This window comes from Cheilinus undulatus, linkage group 3 (genome assembly GCF_018320785.1).
Source record: "Cheilinus undulatus linkage group 3, ASM1832078v1, whole genome shotgun sequence".
Lineage (NCBI taxonomy): Eukaryota > Metazoa > Chordata > Actinopteri > Labriformes > Labridae > Cheilinus > Cheilinus undulatus.
In genome coordinates, this window is record NC_054867.1 from 56,351,712 (window position 1) to 56,368,220 (window position 16,509).

The following is a 16,509-nucleotide window of genomic DNA, read 5'->3' on the forward strand; positions in this document are numbered from 1 at the left end:
TTTCACTTTACAGGGTCTTTAAACTTAAAGGGAAGTCTGCACATCAGTAGTTGAATCAAACGTCCTCCAGTTGTTCAGTACGTCTCTGCAGCAGAGAGTTTGAGGCCCTGTTTACACGACAACGTTTTCAGGTGAAAACCCAAAAGTTTCGTGGCGTTTTAGCTGTCCGTTTACACGGGACCGGCATTTTGGTGCCTGAAAACGGGACTTTTTGGAAACGGGCTCCAGAGTGGAAGTTTTTCAGAACGCCCCTGTCTCTGTCTCCGTGTAAACAAGGTAAATGACAATTTATGAAAACGCACTACGACTGCAGTCAGCTGTCAAGCGCAAGTGTCGCAGCGCTCTGAACCGAGCCGTCTGATGTAGTTTACCGTGATTCAGCTTGTCAAGTCACAGACAGCTGGATTTAAAAAAGGGGAAACGTTATTCTCGTTTAGAGGGCTATCAGTGCCAGTTTCTTTAGATAAAGTCATGCTGTTAATTTTGGAAATGATTACTTTTACCTTTTTTATCGATCATCATGATAATCACCATCATCATCATCATTGTAGTGAGGCAGAGAAACTTGACGGCTCATATTAACACAAATATGCTTTGCTAAATCAGTCTTGTTATAACGTAGGTATCCGCTAAGAGGAGCTAATTCATCCCCCACGGACAAATTCAGCTCCTGCAGCCTTTAACCTCTTGTGGATTTTGTCATAAAGCGTGGCGCTGCTCATGAGCACAGCTGGAGCCTTTTTCAGAATGATATTTCTATTTTCCTACATATCTGCTTCTCAGAAATGATTTAGACTTTATCTTTTTCATTAAGTTTTAATAACTAACTTCAGCCCGTAGACTCCCCTGTCTCCTCCTCCACCTGCTGCACATTAACGCGCAGCTGATGAAGAAAACAGGATTGAAGCTTCTGTGTTAGGGTTAAAAAGATAGTTCATCACTTCCAAGAAGCAGATGAAACTGAAAAAGGAGAAGTAGAAATATTGTTCTGAAAAGGCAACCATTCTTTTGCTGTGCTAAAAGCAGGAAACACTTCCCTGTCTTAGAAAATCCAGGAGAAATCAAAGGCTTTAGGGGAAAAAATTGTCCATGGAAAATCAAACAGTCCAAGCGGATATCTTCCTTAAAATAAGACTAGTCTAGCAATGCATTTTTCTGTTTATACGTGCCGTAAAACTTCGCTGCCACGCTACGATGGTGATGAGGAGAATGTAGTGAGGAATTACTCTGATGCACCCATGTGTGATAAAAATGTTTCATACTGTCACGGTGTCACCAAATAAATAAATTAATGTGAGAGTATTTAAATAAAGAGTAATGAATGTGAATGAAGGAAAATGTCAGGTTTTCTTTGAATATGTAAAAAGAAAAATATTCCCTGTATATTCAAATGTAATGGTAGGGAATGTGGATGCCTGTTGTCACTTTTTGCGTATTGATATGTGGTCAAAATAATAAGAAAATGAGACGATAATTTACGGAGGATGTGTCGTGGGGGAAGGGGCGCGGAGGAGAAACCGGGAAAAAGGACAAAGAGGCAGGTAGTCCTGAGGAATTAGGGCCTGAAAGTAAAATAAAAAGTAACAAGCTTTCTGGTAAAAGAAGTATTAAGTTTGAAACATTAAACCGGTTAGCAGATTACGACAGAAGACTTTACAATATTCACGCTGGACCTATCTGTGCGTCAGGAGCCGTACAAAGGAAGGCTTTTCCTGTGGATTATGTTACCTGAACCGGGTGAGATCGTCTTCTTTTTTGTACATTTTTACCTGGTATACCAGTATTATTTAGCAATCGATTGCATTTTTGGGGGGTTTTGCCGAGTGGATTTATTGTTTTTCCTTCGTGTCCTGGTGGAATATAAACTGTTTAGTATTAGAGTGCACCACAGACTTTAAAAACTCTTAAAAAACACTTAAAAGTGCTTGAAGAAGGACAACTTTGTGTTTTTCGTTAGTTTGGGACTTCTAGTTTATTTAGAAATGATAAAGATTGATATGAAATCATTTTTGTTAGGATCCAATTTTGATTTAACTTTACGCGCCGTGTGCTCATTGTTCTGGTGGTGGTGTTTAAATGTGAAACCTTTTGAATTTATGACGTTCTCTTGAGAGCTTCATTTATTATTTTGGTTCAGAGTTGTTGTTTATTTCGTTCTTTACCTGGAAAGGTTTTCTATTTTCCGTAAAAGTTCCCCCTCGTGTGTGATTAATGCTGACTTGATAACGGTCAAGTGTTACAATATTATCCAAAACACATGAAGAACAGTAAATGTGCAGTACTGTCCTTGTTGTAGAGACAGTTTTATTGTGCTGTAAATCACCTTACTACAGTGTTTTTCTGTTTCCTGCGTTCTCGTGTAGAAGGAGATTGTTTTCATAAAGTTGCCATATAAGCGTGAAACTTTTTGGAAACAAAAACGTAAAACGAAGCCAAACGTGGTGTACTCAAGGCCAGAGGCAGAGGAGAGATAGAGAGGGAGTCCTATCAGTCCATCCTGGATGGTGAGTGTAAGTCAAATGCTTCACGTTAAAAATCCAAAGACTTTATTTCTCATAAACTTTCCGGCGTAGCAGTGGTCGGTAGTTGAAGAGTGCGACATGATTGATTAATCGTGATTAGTGTATTAACAGCACTGAAACAGGTTTGTTTATATCGTTATAAGCAAGTGTTGTAACTGAGGGCACATACAGCATCAGGTACCTTAATCTTAGGTCGTCAGAAACTGTTGATTTTTAGGGTAAAAAGTCTGATTTAGTAGGTTAGGAGGACATTTTTAAGTTCAAAATATCTGAAATATCAAAAAACAAGCATCTCAAAAAGAAGTAAGACATTCAAGGGTTAGCTGACTCAGCACTTTTTCACTAAATCCAAAGTTTCTTTGAGCTTGGCTCTAACTCCCCCTCTCAGCGGGCCTCATTTACCAAGATTTTCTTTTATTTGTTCATAACATTTCTAAGAGAAGCCAGCGTGGGGTTCATGACATGCTCTTAACTGCTCAATTGTTCACACCTGTTCTTTAGCTGATGGATGCCAGGTGCCCATAAGCTCCTAATTGGCAGAGAAACACCCTTTCAATGCCCATATAAGGACATAGAAGAGCCATGTGCAAAGACAGGAGATGCACAGGAGTGAGAGGAGGGGAGATATTCATGGTTTTCTGATTTTTTGTCCCTTTTATTCATTTTTTTTCTCTTTTACTGTTTATTTTTTTGTCTGGTATCACATTTTACTGCTTTTACCCTCCTTTTATGGTTTTTATCTCCCTTTGTGCGTTTCTGTCTCTTTATTTCCCTTTTAATACTCACATCTTAAACTTTAGTCTATGTGGCTGAGTTCCTACAGCACCTCTGATAACGGTTCTAACGGTATTTATGTTGTCTTTGTTAACTTGGTAACTAATGATGTCCCATGATGCTGTTGGGTTCATTATCTAGGTCTGGTTTTTGTTGAGGGCTCTGCTGATGTCCTGTAACCTCCTAAGACCCTGCATGCACATATGAGGACATCACATTTTGGCTCTTCTGTAACATAATAATTTCTGCTACTAGAATTTTTTGGGATAATTTGCTGTTTGGATATTTTCAGGGAATTTGCTTGGAAATTATAAAGGTTTTTTTCATAGAAATGTAGGAAATATGATTATATGGAGAGTTAAACTGGAAAAATTACATTTTTGGAACTTTTATGGGAATTTGGGGAATTAATTCATAACTCCTGAGAAACTGGATTGGCAATTTGAGTGGTAAGGCTTGTCATTTGAAATTTTCATGGATATTTCAGGGAACATGTCTGGATGTTTTGGTCAATTTCTCAGGGATCTTTCATTATTTTTTTCCCTTGAGAATTTACTCAGAAACTTGTGGGTAAATTGTCTTTGAAATTTGGGAAATTTGCTTGAAAACTTTCAAAAATTTACAAGATTTTTTAGGAAAAAAAATGTGAGTAGGCCTTATGATACATTTTTGCTTAAAAAAAAAAAAAAAAAGACTATTTAGAAAAAAATTGGGGTACTTTTTGTTGTGTTCTTTAAACATATATATTAAGAATTAAAAAAAAAAAAAACTTTTTTATTTCGGGAATTTTTGGGGGTTCTGGAAGGGCTAATTTTCAATAAATTCCTGTTCAAAGACAAGGCTTATTTATTTATTTTTTTTTAAGTTATCAGGTCCTACCAATCTCATAAGTGGGGGAAACTGAAACTGCTCTCCAAACAGAAACTCAGGTCTCAGGAGGTTAAGTTCTGCTAACCTGTCATTTGTTCTGCTGCTTTTGTCTTCTGTTTGCTTCTGCCCAGTGGAAAGCCTTTTATTCAAGTGCCCTACAAATAAAGTTTTGTTCTGTTAACACTTTGCGGGTGCTGTGTGTTTTATATGTCCACAGTATGATTACCATAACTCTGTCAAAGTTTGTCTGATCAGAAGAATTCTAACAGTGTTGGAAAGCTGAGAATTGTGGGCATGCGCACATATACGGTTCATTACGGTACTCACAACCATATGCCGTGGGCATTCATAGCAAAACACCAGAAGTATCGCAAGACCGCTACACGGATTCTCAACACTGTAACTCCTGGAAAGTTTGCTCAATCTAAAAAAGTCCAACGCTGACAGAGAGCTGAGAATCTGAGCTTTCCATATGATGTGTGGTATATATATTACAGTAATGTTGAACAGCACCGTGAAAACGGCAGCGTTGGCAGAAGACGAGTGAGAAAGGAGAGCGAGCGAGAGTGGTGTTTAGTTTTCTAAAATAGCGTTAGATAGTGGCATCTGTGCGTGTCTGTCATGTGCAATAACAACATGTTACTGAGAATGCTGAGAATGCATTTTTCCACCTTTATCTGCACTAACTGTGGCCTATGTATATAGTTATCTTTTGCACTGTGTTTTGAGTCCTAGACTCCAAAAATGACTGCTGATTGTTCTAAACATGTACAGGTTCACATTTCAAATGTCAAATCAAACTTCATGAGCAATAACAACATTTCTACTCATAAAAACCATGAAAACAAATCTTTTTTTGTGTTTTTCTTCTTTTAAACTGCTGACAATCTCATATAATGAGCAATAATCATTAACCAGATGTTGAAAAGTCAAGTTCAAGTACTCCTGGGAAAAGGGAGCAAAGCTCTCAGACTTAGGGCATTTCCTGACTATTTTACAGCCATCATGACAAAATATGTCCAAATCACCATTTTTAGACTCAGTAGGTAAAGGGTTAAAGTTCATAGTAATGTCCAAGTTAAAGACTAAAAACTAATACTCTGAAAGTTCTGAAGTGGTTGAAGTGACAGTTAATTATATTTTTAGCACCAGTAGTTGATATGTTCTATTGCGTGTTTAAATCAGATTATAAACATATTTAATTCATATTTTAAGTCAAAATACTTATTTCTATACAAGTGTTACATTGGGAAAAAAAATGCTATAAAATAGAATAAAAAAATGTATTTTATTTTGGCATTCTTGATCTATGACACAGGTGTCAAACTCAAGGCCCGGGGGCCAAATCTGGCCCGCAGTACAGTTGTATTCGGCCCACAAGATCATAGAGCTTTCTGTTCTAACGGCCCACCAGTCTGAGGTCTGCAGATTTCCTCCTGTATAAACGTTTAGACTTAACCACAATGATTTAAAATATCCTTGTTAAATTAAAAAATCTGAAAGAGTGAAGAGTAAAAAAAAAAAAAGAAGTTGGATAAAAAGTCTGGTAAAATAAGTTAATGTCATTTCATATTTTTAATTTTGCATCTCACAGTTCTGACTTAAACTTATGATTTTGACTTTTTTATGTTTTGACCTTCAGGATTCACAATTCAAAAAATCTAAGTCATATATTTAGCTTTTAAACTTGTGATTTTGACTCTCATTTATTTGCCTTGTAAAAACATTATTTTGACTTTAAATTTCATGTTTTGAACTAATAAGTTTGACTTTTTATCTCAGACTCTGAACCTTAATCTTATCATTTTAACTTTTTTTTTTCCCCATCTCAGAATGATTTATTACCAGTGTTATTTGTATTCTTTCATATTTTACTAATGGTGAAAATGAGGTTGACAGTTCATGTTTAAATGTTGACCGTGTTAGACTCTTAGGTTTGGCTTAAATTCAGAATCTGTGATTGACTTTGACAGTTCTGACCTAAACAGTCTGGTCCTCAGGACTTCTCATCAGAGCAAATCTGGCCCAGACTTCATCTGAGTTTGACACCCCTGCTCTATCATAGTTGAGTGCTAAATTAATATTTTTATTCTGTATTTGCACTCAGATGTTGGTCTACGTGTTCTGGAGTGTTTTTATCCAAGAACAATTACAGAGAAGTTTCCTGAACACCAGAATGTTCTGAAGAAGTTCCTCAGTGTTTCAGAGCAAATTTATCCTTAAGAATAGTTGAAGGAGGTCCAGTGTCACACCAGTATGCCAGAGACTACTGACTTCTTCTACTTTACATCCAAATGAGAAAAGTTAACAGTCTTTGTTTTTTATACATAAGAATGCTCATGTCACACCCTATGCCAAATTTGGTACCAGAGTAAAAAAATACGGGGATAAATTCAAAATCCAAAAAGTTTCAAATACCAGCTATGTGTGAGGGAAATTTAGAGCTAGTGCAACGCAACCCAGAACATTCTAGTCCTAAATTTAAAGTCTGGTAAAATAAAATTCTACATTTCATCCCAAATTGTCCCCCTGCTCTTTTAGTAAAGGCCTTTAAATCAGCGTTAGAAGGGTAGAGTTACGCACATATCGAAATTTAGCCTAAAAATGAATTATTCTATGAGGCTGACGCTATATCTGACCACCTAGAAAAGCCAGCTCTCTGAAGCGGCTCATTCATGATGGACCCTGCTCCAGCTCATACCAGGCCAGATACCAGGCCCCTGTGTTGGCTGCGTCTCCCTGCTGTCAGCTCTGTCTAAATTCATTCCTCATACCTCAATAAATCTCCGTATGAATGACTGGATTTATTGAGCAGCAGAACTCAGCCAAGAAAAATTCAGATTAAAGTGTAAAGTATGCTTGTACCACGTCTGTGCCTGTGGCGTATTCTTGATTTATAGAAAACATCTTAATCAGCCCGCTGTATTTTAGCTCATTGCCTTCAGCGTCATCAAAAAACACACCGCAAGCATATTCCACTGATGTAGACACATATATGATCTTCACAAGCATATTCCACTGATGTAGACACATATATATGATCTTCACAAGCATATTCCACTGATGTAGACACATATATATGATCTTCACAAGCATATTCCACTGATGTAGACACATATATGATCTTCACAAGCATATTCCACTGATGTAGACACATATATATGATCTTCACAAGCATATTCCACTGATGTAGACACACATAACTGCTGCAGAAAAATCAACACAGATCTGTAGTCATCATTTTATTTTCTATCAGACACTCACACACTCTCACAACACACACATGAGAAGGGGGTCTGACACAAGTAGACCAAAATGAAAACCAAGCTGAGACGCTCCAAGATCAACCTCCACCATCCAGAATGAAACTAACTTTAACCTGACCTGACCGACTTTAACCCGCTGATGTGTAGAGAGCGAATGGGCTTCTACCAGACAGCTGTTAGCTGCGTGTCCATAGCAACAACAGTCTCTGAGTTTGGATGAAGCTACGCCTGGAATCATCACTGAAAAGCACGAAAACAGGAGAACTCCATTCTAAGTGTTCTAGAAAGATCAGCTACTGGCTGTGGCAGTACATTCCCACATAATATCTCTGTGTATAGATAAATACATAAACATATAGATAAATACACAAACATATAGATAAAAACACAAACATATAGATAAAAACACAAACATATAGATAAAAACACAAACATATAGATAAAAACACAATTATATAGATAAATACGTAAACTTAAAGATAAATAAACATATAGATAAATACACAAACATATAGATAAATACACAAACATATAGATAAATACACAAACATATAGATAAATACACAAACATATAGATAAAAACACAAACATATAGATAAAAACACAAACATATAGATAAAAACACAATTATATAGATAAATACGTAAACTTAAAGATAAATAAACATATAGATAAATACACAAACATATAGATAAATACACAAACATATAGATAAATACACAAACATATAGATAAAAACACAAACATATAGATAAATACGTAAACATATAGATAAATACGTAAACATATAGATAAATACACAAACATATAGATAAATACACAAACATATAGATAAATACATAAACATATAGATAAATACGTAAACATATAGATAAATACATAAACATAGATAAATAAACATATATATAAATACACAAACATATAGATAAATACGTAAACATATAGATAAATACACAAATATGTATATAAATACATAAATATATATCTATATAAATACATAAATATATATAGAGAGAGGTTCTCTTTTTGGTTTTATTTTTTCTCTTTTTTATAAAATCTTCCTGATTCATTTGAAATTTTAATTTTACTCCCTAAAATTTCTGTAAAAGAATTTAAAATCCTTATGAGTCACTTTTAAATGATTATATATCTTAAAAATAAATTCTCTACCAATAAACAATTTCTGTGTGTTTGTGGATGTGTGCCTGTCTTTCTATACCATATTATGGGATGAGTTTTTGAAATGCAGAAAATAAAAAAGTCGTGGAATTTTTTTAGCAGAATTGTTCCATCATGGATTTCTTGTCAGATAGAAATTTATATTTTAATATTTAGATTCTAACACATATTTTAAAGTGTATATTTTAACTCATTTTAAAAAATACATTTAAACACATAATCTACATGTATTTCAACACATTTTAATATTTAGATTTTCACATATATTTTAACACATGTATTCTAACACATATTTTAAAGTGTATATTGTAACATATATGTTTAAAAAAATATATTTCAACACATATTCTAACATTACATCTTAACATTTATATTTTAACATATATATCCAACATGTTGATTCTGTTATGTCACTTGTCAAAGTTACCCTACGACCTTTACATAGAGTTTTTTCAAAATACTTTATAAAAGCAATTCCTGTTTCTGTATCTATATAAATATATAAACGTATGCATACACACTTGCGCACACACACCTACATATATAATTATAAACATGAAATTCTCCTCATGGTTTAATGACAGTTTTATTTTAGTTCCTGTTCATTGAGTGCAGAATTAGCAGAGTCAGGTTTTAAATCTGCGGCTGCTGGAGCTCATCCTGATGTCAGGTTTTGGTTTGTCCTGTTTCTGTGTTTTTTCTGCCTTTGTAACCAGAGGAAAGGCTTTGAAATATTTTGCTTCCTTGTTCTGATTGTTTCAGCTCTGTGTGCAGGAGCAGCCTATTACTCTTGGCCTGGGGCTTCTACATTACTAAAGCGGCCCCCGGCTGGAACGGTCCACGGCTCCGCTGTAAGGAAAGCTCAGGCCCTGCTCAGCAGAACAACTACAATGAAGGGGAAGGAACAAGAACGCGGAAATGGGGCATTTGATTTTACAACGATCACTTCCAGGATGAGTGAGGAGGATGAGAGCAGAGAAAGAGGAAGCTGATTTTAGCTGTGCTAAAAAATACAGATGGGTTTCCCATCTGGACCTGATAGTTTGAAGATCATATCAAGTGTTTTTATCCTCCAAACATCCAGGCTAAGGTTGCACTTTTTCTCTCGTCTTGGTATCACAGAATGTCAAACACATGTTGAATAACTGCGAGGATAATCCTCCTCCTTGTTCTGCTTCAGTTTGAGCTTCAGGCCTCAACAGGTGATCAGTTATCTGAGAGACGACTCAAACCAACCATCGAGAGCCTGATTGGACTAATGCCTTTCACCTAGAGCGGCTAATGGAGACTAATGCGTTACAGCACGATAATTCCTCAGGTGATTTTAGCGTGTAGCTCTCCATGAGGAAAGGCAGCGCTGTTACACAACACGCCATGTCTTCACAACGCCACGCTGAGCTAGCTTACACTGTCTTTAGTGTGAAGTTTCTACGGTAAAATAAAAGCTCTTCAGTCCATTTAAAAACCATCTTTATCTGTTTATGGGGGTTTTATTTTCTCAGCAGCTGTTTTGTATTCTGACTCCAGTATGTTCGTTCTTTATTTAATTTTATTGTCCCTCACAAAAACACAAACTCCTTTAATGCAACTTTATTATAAGAAAACTTTTTAATGTGTATTATGTGTTACGACCTTATCATACTTGTTTTACAGCTCAATTATTTCTTTATTTTTACCATCTAAATTGCAAACAAAGAAAATAGACTCGTTCCACTAATTAAAGTGAAAGTTTAAGAGGCACTAATACTTTCAGCTCAGTTATTCTTTATTTTCTCTATTCCATATCTGCAAAGACGACAGACTCGTGTCAACGATTACTCGCAGCTTTGACGTGATGCACTCTAACATGCCACAGTAATTCAACATTATTCTAATTTTAATAAACTTTGAATATTCGGTTCCTGAAATGTAGATTAATGAGCAGTCATAGTTCATGCATGCAAAGTCATTTAAAGTGCCACAGCAGTGTTTGCTCTCTCTAAATAAGGAAGTCTGTTGTAACTGAGGACAATAAGCATGTGAAAAAATAAAACCGTAACCATAAGATGTATAAAAACCAATGAGCCTTGTTATGATTGGGTAACGCTCATTGATTATAATAAAGACAGACTGCTACATGCTGCTCTGAAACAGCACAGCTCTCAGCGATGCTGTAAAACAAATAATAAAGAACGCTCTCAAACATCCTGCCAGCATATTTACTGCTGCATCAGTTTAACTCTGACAGGATATAAAGCATGCAGCTTTCTCCTTTGTAACTCTTCTCGTTGTTTTCTTTTGTTTTGTTTTGTTTTTTTTAAGCCCCGGCTGCATTTTTTCTTACTCGTGAAAAATCTGCTTTTTTTCAAACTTTACAAAAACGTGTTTGTGTAATAAAACCCAGTTGTAAGTCAATAAAATCTGTTTGGGCAGTGGAGGTTTGATAGTGTTCTGTTTGGTGCAGCAGATAGATGATCTATTACTGTTTTCTAATATCTCTAGGTAGAAGTCATAAAATAGTGTTTTCTTCTCCAAATATAAAATCATTTACCTATCTATATTCTGAAATTATAACAGAGCTTTCTGTCCCTGTTGGAGAGAAAGGACAGCCGGCAGAGCTGAAACTGGAGCGTGGGAATGATCCGCAGGAAAGAACCACCAGACCAGACCAGACCACTTTCCTCAAGGAAGACCGCCCCCACATGGGCTCATGGACACAATCACCAGGCCAGTACTGCCTTTATCCAACATTTTTTACTTGGAATTTTATAAGCACTTTGCTAAGATTGAACTTTTTTCCACACTGTTTGATTCCTAAGTGACCAATCCAGGCACTGATATCTGCATTTACATGCTGAACCATCGGGATTTAAACATTTCCCTCCTATTTTAACTGTTCAATGGAAAACTCTGGGGAAAAGGACATGTATCTTTATTTCATGTTTTGCATTTTAAAAAGGGAATTAAAGCAAACTGTTCTGCAGGTTTTGCAAATGAAGTTTAAATTTTTTTTCCAATAATGCTAAAAAAAAGAAACTTTTAAAGACAAAAGTTTGAATTTAAAGTTTTACAAAGATTGTAAAAGAGGATTTACACACAGAGTTTAAATAGAACATGATTAAAACGATGTTAAAGGCATAGAATACTATATAAAGATTATCAAGGAAATGTTTTATATGCAGTTTTTAGACTATTTTTTGGCATTAATGAAGCTATAAATAGAATATAAAGATTTCACATTAAACATTTGAAAATCATAGAGAATTTTTTTTATTTAAAGTTATGAAAAAAATGTGTTGCATCTTTATTATTAGAAATCATAGAAGACACTGTTCGCATATAAAGGTATGTGCATAAATATCATAAAAATGAGACTATAACCAGTCAACATTTGTTTTAAACACTGAAAATAAATTTAATATTAGAAACATATTTACAGATAATAAAGCAAACATCTGCCATGTTTTTATGTCTCAGTCCTGTCCATGCCTGGTACCAGCATTTATCATGTTTTTAATTCAAACTCCTTTATTTTTATAAATGGGCTAAATGTTGTGTTGACGCTTTATAAATAAGGCTATTGTCATTTTAGTGTTTTCAGTATTATTTCTGCATTTAGTTTAGAAATAAACTGTTTTCTTTATATAGATATAAAAAGGTTAGATTTGCAAAAAAGTTTTAAAAAGAAATTTTCCAAATAACATAAAAAGATATTTAGGATATATCAGATAAACTAATGACAGGAAGACGTCGTTCTGCATAAAGAGTTCAAATAAAGATCTAAAAGTTGTTTTCATGTGAAGTTTGCAAAATATAATTATTGTGAACTTATGAAAATCGATGTTTTGTATTTTGCATTATAAAAAGCTGACAACAAAAGAAAACATTTCTCATGTTAAATTTAAAGAGACAGTCAGAGACATGTGAAACTAAAGAAAGGAACAGTAGTTAATAATAATCTGTTTAAGACTGGAACGGTTTACCTCTGAACAGCAGAACTGCTCAGTCTATGGATCATTATTTTTTCATCTTTGCTGAAAACTGCACGGCTTTAATACAAGTTGAGTTTGACATTTTGGAAAGCATTCTCTTTAATATTGCTGGATTATTGAGTTTTTATGAGCTATTTACCGTTTTATTGTTTTATCAAAGCCCGTAAAGCACTTTGGTCAACTATGTTGTTGTTTGTTTGTTTTTTTATGTACTATATATAAAAAAAAAAAAAAAAAAAACTTGGCTTGACTTGAAAATGCTGAGAATAAATCCAAACTTTGAATTAAAATGAACTTGTCAACAAATAATAAAGCAAATATATTTTAGTGTAAATACTGCCCTCCCTGTGGGGCATTGCTCCACGGAGTTTTGAATAAATAAATATATTTATTTAATGTGATGTTTACAAACACAACGTGTCACTCATAATGTTTAATAAGGATCAAAATAAACGTTATGAAAACAATGTTTGGCATTTAACCGCAAAAAAACTTTCACAGAAGAAAATACCTGCATATAGAATTTAAGAAAATATGATTATAAATATTAAAAAACTCTAAAAATGGCCTTTACTCAATGATATGCATTTTAAACACTCCAATCTTTGAATTATAAAGCAGCATATTTATTAATAATACAGCAAACATCTCTGTTTCTGCACTACCATCTCAGCGGGGGCCTCATGATGAGTGACGATGCAAAGCCTCGTTTTCTACCTCTCACTAATGATGGCGGTCCGTCTAGCGACTAAAAATACTCCATAGAGCATTTAGAAGTGAAATAAAGAGATAATCAATATTTAAAAGCATTATTATCTGTTATTTATGGGGTTTAGGCTGTAAACGTCTGTATGAGAGAGATGAAAGTTTGTGGATTTACGTTTGGATTTTTTACTGAAGTCCACTCAGAGACGACGTGTCTTTAAAGTGCTGCTAAAATCTGCTTCCTACGTTCGTTTCTCTGCTTTTTGTCGTAAATTATTTTGTCCTGTTTTGACGAGCTTTTGGGGATACTGAAGTCCATGTGGAGAGTCGTGGAGCTCCAGCGCGGTTTGCGATGTGGTCAGTCTAGTTCAAGTTTATGCGCTCGGATCGTTGGAAACCAAACGTGATAGCAGAATACCGTGTCCTGAATTTTTATTTCCCTTGTTCCATGAGCCTCTACTGTACGTCCTAAACTTTACGGCACCCAGCTGGAGGAACATGAGAGAAAGCAGCTGGCGCTAAAACCCACATGACATCGAAGGGTTATTGAGCGTTAAATATTTTCTCTCGACAGAGGAGATGATAGCATGTGGAGCACAAGGTTAGAGTACTGGAGCCTCAGACTCTTCCGTGTCCTCGCTGTGTCGTCACATCCCTGCTTTCCTGAACTTTGGACTAAGACAAGATAGGAATAAAAATTAGCATTGGGTCTTACCTGGAGTTCGGCGCTCCGTCAGTGTGTCACGCTCTGTAATTTTGCGGTCTCTCTTCTTTTCTATATCGTGCCGCTCTCTTTTCTCCTTTTCTCTTTCTTGCTTCACTCTCTTATTGGTCCACAAATCTTCTTCTGTCCTCTCCTCCCTCCCTTAATCCTCACTTCACCTCTGATTTTCTTGATTCCTTCCCTCAGACTCTTGTGGTTCACCTTCTGGTTTCCTGTCCCAGTCTCATATCTGACTTCCCTCCCCTCTCTTTGTTTTCTCTCTCTCCTAGCCCTCCTTTTATTGTCCTCTCTGCTGTTTCCTCTGTTACCCCTGCTTCTGTGTCTGTACCTTGTGCCGCTGCTGATAGTAAAGTCATACTGGGATCTTTGAAGTGGAGGCGGGACCAGCGCTGCGGTAATTAGGGGGACAGGGAAGATCGGTTTTTACAGAGGATGGAGAGGACGGAATGAGAAGCAGACCCTGCAGTGAGGTGTATAGGGGACACCGGGGGCTCATGAATCACGCTCTTCAGTTCGCTCCTGCCCGTCTGGGATGTTCGGTTCCTGTGAGACTCTTCCTATGAACCCACTTCTCTCTGATCCTGCTGTCAGTGTCATCATTGAGATTCTCTCTGTTTCCTAGAATGCTCCCGTCTATGGACAGTGATCTAACTGTAAACAGGTGTCGAACATTCAGTCTAGGAAAAAAGCTACACACGGTAGAGTGGAGACGAGCCGGTCCAGACAAGAGCACTAAATAATAACGCTAGCATGCAACACACATGTGACATGAGTGTAACATGAGCGCCCTCTGCAGGAGCCTCTGCAGACTTCAGTGGTGCAACCCATGCATGCTGCTAGTTTACATTAAGCTGTCTCCTTGGTAAAATAATTCATAATAATGTCTGCTAATAAAGAATTTATCTATGGCAGGAGTTTCAAAGGGTTGAGGAGTGAGGCTCTCTAAGGACACAATATAATCTGCACCATTGAAATAACTACAGCTGTGAGGGTCAGAGGACTAAAGTATAATCTGTTTTTCTGTCAAAACCAACAAACGAAAAATGGCGCCCTTTTTCCTTTTTCAACCAAAAACGAAAAAATGTTTTCTTTTCTGCCTGAACAAAAACAAAACAAACAAACAAACAAACAAAAAAAAAATCAAATAACGGCCATATTGGTTTTTGGATTTTCCCTTTTTCGTTTTGCCGTTTTAGGTCAATGAAGAAACAGAAGCATGTGACCATGAGGTAGATGGACTCCCTACCAAAATAAAATCCAAACTTCTAAATTAATAATAAAAAAAGGTAGGTTACGTTAAATAGCGCTTTTATTTTTGAACAGTGTTACTGTGTTTATTATATACACCATTAGGCTCTTTATGATCATTTCAGGAAATAGAAATTAAAAACATATAAAAAATAATAATATTGCATGGCCATGAGATATAGATAAATACAGAGGGTTAAGTTGTAGGCTATGTGGTCCACAGTTAGGGTAAAATTTCATGCACGGGTCCGGTGTAATTCTAGCATCAACCAGAGTGCCACACCACACCCATCACAAAGGTGAATTAACCTGAGCCAAACATTTACTATCTCATGTCCACGCATTGAACATCTCATGGCCACGCAATATTATGTTTTAAAATATGTTTTTAATTTCTATTTCCTGAAATGATCATAATGACTCTAATGGTGTATATAATAAATACTGGAACATTGTTCAAACAGTGGCATAAATGAAAAAGGGAAAATCCAAAAACATCTCATTTGATTTTGGTTTTTCCATTTTTCATTTTTTTGTTCAGACAGAAAAAAAAAAAAAAAAAAACTTTTTTTTTGTTTTGTTTTTGGTTGAAAACAACAACAAAAAAAGGACAAAGGGCACCGATTTTCTTTTTTTTTTTTATTTATTGGTTCTGACTGAAAAATGGATTATACTTTAGTCCCCTGACCTGTGATGAAGTTTTTTTTTTTTTTTTTTTTTTTTAGCAACATGAAACAGACGACGTCACAAAGCAGATGGATGGGTCAGACTTCATGTCTGTCAGGTAAATCCATCTTGAACTGCTCCAATCGACAACTTTTGTGCCAGGGTTGAAAACGGACGTAGCGGTTAGCATCATCTGAGGAGAACCAGGCTGTAGCTACAGAAAGTGCTAGCAATGGCTGCAATAGTCGTAGCGTGAGTCAGTGTGGCTGCTAGTAGAGTGATTAGCTCAGACGTGGCTGTAGTACGCTGGCAGTTTTAGCAGACCTGGACCACAGAAAAAATGTTGATGCGGTGGAAAAATACGGTGGCCAGGAAGGGCAAACTCCCTGCAAAAGCCAGACGCATTTCAAATGAAACAAAACAGCTCCGACAACGCCTCGACTTTAGAGATGAAATCAAAAGCCCAACCTTCAAAAAGGGAAACGCGGTTCTGATGCAGAAACATTTTCACGCTCAAAACCATCCTAATCCAAGATGCACTTCAAATCCAGAAACTTCATAAAGCTCACGGCCTCCGGGGGGCG

General features: G+C 36.0%; 1 protein-coding gene across 1 annotated transcript in view; it reads right to left on the bottom strand.

The window, feature by feature from the left end:
* asip1 (agouti signaling protein 1) overlaps positions 1–14,304 on the bottom strand; it is a 54,816-nt gene extending 40,512 nt beyond the window's left edge. Inside the window, exon 1 of the mRNA XM_041778786.1 lies at positions 14,003–14,304. The gene's annotated coding sequence lies outside the window, so the exon portion shown is untranslated. The remainder of the gene's footprint in view (positions 1–14,002) is intronic.
* Positions 14,305–16,509: the final 2,205 nt, after the last annotated feature.